The following is a 5,247-nucleotide window of genomic DNA, read 5'->3' as shown; positions in this document are numbered from 1 at the left end:
TTTAATCCCTAAGATTATTATATTTATTATATATCTATAAATTTATTACTAAAATAAATTATTTATATATTATTTATACTAGTAATTTAAAGAAATACACCTTAACAACAAGGAGTGTATTTCTAAAGATTACTCAAATAAATAATATTTTATGTTTTAAATAAATTTATTTTATTTATATAAATTTAGGGTAATATTATTTTTTTACAAGTAATCCATAAAATACTTCTTTACCTAGATAGGAAGATATTTTCGAGGATTATTCGTATAAAATATTATCCTTTTTTATTTTTCTGAAAAACTAATTTCATAATTTAAAATGTTATTCGTATTTTCCAATTTTAATATTTAGATGACGTATAATCGTTTAAGTACTAATTATGAGTATTAGGGATGTTAATCCTTCCACACATGTAACCGACTCTCGAATCCTTTTCAAAATGAATCCCTGATGAAAGCATATCAATTTTTTATCTTTTAAAATTATTTTTCTTAAAAATATTTTAAAATATTCGATTTATCTAATCCAAAAGTCGACGACGACTTCAAATATTTCTATTTGTGTATTTATTTTACAAACCAACACATTCCCATATTAAATTGGATCGATCTCTAAAAAGCCAAGGGACTGCTTCGACCCAAACTATCAAACAATTTCGGTTCCCTTCCCTTCCACCAACCTCACTCACAAACAATGGCTTCTACTTCATCTCTCACTATGTCTTAAGTCCTGTTGGCTCGCATCATCTCTTCCAATGGCTCCACCAGTCCTCCAGCCACCGTCTTTCTGTTCCCGCCCTTATTTCTACTTCAAGTTGAATACCCCATTCTCCTCCATTATCCGTCGAGCCCTTCCTCGCGTTCGAAGTAGAGTCTTCGAGTTCGTTCTGCTTCAATCGAGACAGTTGGCACCACCCCCGAGACATCCTTGGAGAAAAATGGATCAACATGATCAGATTCTTGGCTATTTATGCTATCGAGAAGGCTAATTCAGGCCACCCTGGGTTGCCCATGGGATATGCCCGATGGGTACATTTTGTACGATGAAGTCATGAGGTATAGTCCCAAGAGCCCTTACCGTGATCGTTTCATCTTGTCTTCTGGTCACGGTTATATTTGCAGTATGCTCTTCTTCATCTAGCTGATTACGACAGTGTCCAGGTAAAGCTTCTTCTAACTTTTTTATATTCATTTATAGTTTGAGTGTTTTTGACTCTTTATCCTGTGATTCTTTATTATTATTATGATTGTAAAAATTGGATTTGGGTTTTTTTTTAGATTCCTTTCCAATGTTTTCTCAATGATCTGTTCAATTGTTAGTAGATTTTTGAGGTCGACTCATGGTAAAAGAGTTGATTCTTGCACTAAAGAGCTACAATTAATGATTATTGGGGTTATCTTATCGGAGGATGACTTGAAGACTTTCCGTCAGTGGCAAAGCAGAACACCAGGATATCCCGAGAATTTTAAAACACCTGGAGTTGAAGTTACAACTGGTATGTTAGACTCCTTTGCAATGATTACATTTTTTTTTGCGCGTGTCAAGGGACATAATGTTATACAAAAAATAAAGCAAGGTATGTAGTTCTATGTGGTCCCTTTTCCGTTACATGCAGGTTTCTCTTGATCAGGGTATTGTAATGTTGGTCGGATTGACTCTTGTTGAGAAGCACTTGGCTGCTAGATTCAACAAGCCTGACAAGGAGCTCATTGACAATTACACGTATGATAACTCGACATTTTCTATTTCCAGTTGCTTGCATGTACAATCTTGTATTATGATATATTGGCCTTTGTTTTTGCAGATATTGTATTGATATATTGGCCTTTGTTTTTGCAGATATTGTATTTTAGGAGATGGTTGTCAAATGGAGGGTGTTGCTAATGAGGCTTGTTCACTTGCTGGGCACTGGGGACTTGGAAAGCTTATAGCCTTCTATGATGACAACCACATTTCGATTGATGGTAACATTGAAATTACCTTTACCGAGAATGTTGATGAGCGTTTTAAGGGGCTTGGTTGGCATGTTATCTGGGTCAATAATGGAAACACTGGCTATGATGAGATTCATATTGCTATTAAGGAAGCAAAGGTTGTCAAAGACAAACCCATTTGATCAAAGTCAACTGTTTTCGAGATGCTTGCATTCGTCTATCTTGTTTAGACAACACTTTTGCGTTTTACATTGATGTGAATCTCATATGGTCAAAATTTAAGTTTCGTAGTTCTTTGATAAACTACTTTCTCTTCTAGCCTTTACTACAAGGGTGCTGCATCAATTTAGATCATTGAAAACCAAAAAAAAAAGAATTCATCTTTTCATACTTGCATCAATTTAGGCGCATAAAAACTGTTTTCCTGTTGTTCTTTGCAGGTGACAACCACTATTAGTTATGGTTCTCCTAACAAGGCAAACTCATATATCGTGCATGGTCGTGCACTGGGTTCCAAGGAAGTGGATGCTACTAGGGAAAACCTTTTATGGCCAAATTAACCTTTCCATGTACCTGAAGATGCTAAAGGGCAAGGAGATTATAGATAATTTTACGTATGCATTAAATTATGTTTTCTGACTTGGTGTTCGGTACTTTCTTGGCATCTCTGCAGGCACTGGAGTCGTCATGTCCAACAGGGTGATGCTCTTGAAGCTGAATGGAATACCAAGTTTGCTGAATACGAGAAGAAGTACAAAGAGGAAGTTACAGAATTCAAGTCAATCATCACTGGTGGACTACCGATTGCATGGGAGAAGGCACTTCATGTGAGTAGCCCTCTTATTTTCCCGACTAATTAGAGTCAAACACCTGAACTCTTCGACAATCTTGTTCATTATATTAATACAATGTGATTATGTTGGTACGTAAAAATTATCCTTTTTATGTTTGTTAGTTCTACACATACACTCCAGAGAACCCTGCTGATGCTACCATAAATCTCTCTCAAAAAAATCTCAATGCCCTTGTTCAAGTACTTTTGGGTTTTCTTGGTGGAAGTGTTGACCTTGCATCTTCCAACATGACCTTACTCAAAATGTATGGTAAATTCAAGAAAGATACCCATGAGGAACGCAATCTTAGGTTTGGTGTTAGGGAACATGGAATGGGAGCCATCTGCAATGGCATTGCACATCATAGCCTTGGTATGATTCCATACTGTTCTACTTTCTTTGTCTTCACTGACTATATGAGGGTGTTGGGACCGTCAGCACACTCTACGGCGCAGCGGAAACAAAACTCGACGGTCTCACTAGCGATCCAAGTACGTAAAACCGAAATCGGGAGAAAGGGATGCGAGTACTTACAGCGGGTTCCTTGAAAAACAGCAAGAACAGCAGTGAATACTGGTATTGTAGATCGGTTTGAATCGTAAGCATTCATGAAATCACGTCTCGGCCTCTACTCAGTTCACCCGATTGAGAGCAATATTTGTTTTCTCTAAAACTTTTGAGAAAAACGACTGAAGGTTTACGTGTGTGTGTTAAAAATGGATGTTAGACCTAACACACCCTTTTATATCCATTACCCTAACATCTTAGGGTTTTCAAAGTTATTTCGAATTTACAAAAAATATTATTAATTAATTCAATTAAATATACATTAAAGGCTTATAATCTGAATATAATCTTTAATGTTTATTTAAAAAATTATTTAATTATTCCGAATTATATATACCAATTAAAATAGTTGTAATCTAAATTACATTATTTTAATGTTTACTTACTATATTCGGGATAACTAAAATCATATGTATATCAAATATACATATCATAACTCTAGATATATTTAAGTAACATATAACAAATTGTACATTTTTGCTCATTTCAATCCTAGGTGTGACCTGTAGGTTTGTAACGTTAGTGTAATTATTATAGCAATTCTAATATTACTTACAATGAGTGACATCTAGCAATATATCATTGTCACCTAAGTTACAAGAAATTATGATTCGACATATCATCTTCGTGATTAACTCTTTTATGTATTACATCCTTTTGTTTATATCTAGAATATGCACAAGTCTTAGAATAACCACACTTGTATAGCCCTCTATTGTTTCTTGATATCTAGAGTAGACTATAATTAACGAATATGATATCACATATCAACTTATTCGAGCATGGTCATGCATTTCGAGTCTCACTCAATCAAGTGGCCTGTGATATTTCCTATTATGTAGGAAGGACAAATCATATCTTAACCATATACACCCCACTGCATATCGAAATATTCAATAACAGTCTTATAGTGCAACCAGTTACAGAACATGTTTAACTGTATCAAAACATACAACAATATATGTTGGGATGACATTGATCTCAAGTCTGAGGATCATACATATAGTCATCATGAGCAATATTATGATCGTTACATAATAATCCAAGACATATGCTCATGATGGGTCAATCCAATACATTGTTCTCTAACAATATAATCATGTATCAATTCTGACATCTCTATGTCAATGACAACTCCTTGTCATCAATCAATACCATGTTAGTCTTAATCATATAATTATTGTCCATGCCCATAATAATACTTGACTATATATGAATCTTTTAATAATGTTATTATATGGACTTTTTATCTTTCAAGTTATGTTAAACACAGACACATAACTGAAAATAATAGTGCCAATGCCTTTATTCAATAAAATGGAAATAAATATATTATTACAATCATCATATGATTGGTCTTTCAGCATACTCTAACAGAGAGTTGCTATTAGGATTTCTTCCTTGAATCAAGGTGGAGTTATCTATGTCATGACCCATGATTCCATTGGTCTTGGGGAAGATGGACCAACCACCAACCAATTGAGTTGGAAAGCTTCCGCGTAATGCCCAATGTTTTGATGCTTCGTCCAGCTGGTGGAAATGAAACTGCTGGCGCATACAAGGCTGCAATCCTCAACAAATACACACCCTCCATCCTTGCACTCTCTCAGCAAAAGCTACCCCAACTGCCTAGAACTTCCATCGAGGGGGTTAAAAAGGGTTACTATATTATTTCAGACAATTCTTCAGGAAACAACCCTGATGAAATCCTGATCGGAACCGCTCTCAGTTGGAGATTGCTACTAAAGCTGCTGATGAGCTAAGGCATAAAGGAAAGGTCGTTTGGGGTGTATCCCTTGTTTATTGGGAGCTCTTTGATAACAAATCAAAAACATATAAAGAAAGTGTTTTACCATATACCATATCATCTAGGGTAAGCATTTAGGCTGGAACAACAATTGGGTGGGAAAAG

General features: G+C 35.2%; 1 pseudogene; it reads left to right on the top strand.

Annotated features, from left to right (window-relative positions):
* Positions 1-694: 694 nt before the first annotated feature.
* On the top strand, positions 695-3,159 carry LOC120193040 (annotated as a pseudogene).
* Positions 3,160-5,247: the final 2,088 nt, after the last annotated feature.

Source organism: Hibiscus syriacus, unplaced genomic scaffold (assembly GCF_006381635.1).
Source record: "Hibiscus syriacus cultivar Baekdansim isolate YM2019G1 unplaced genomic scaffold, ASM638163v2 tig00116984_pilon, whole genome shotgun sequence".
NCBI classification, from domain to species: domain Eukaryota; kingdom Viridiplantae; phylum Streptophyta; class Magnoliopsida; order Malvales; family Malvaceae; genus Hibiscus; species Hibiscus syriacus.
This window is presented reverse-complemented; position numbering and strand designations above follow the sequence as displayed.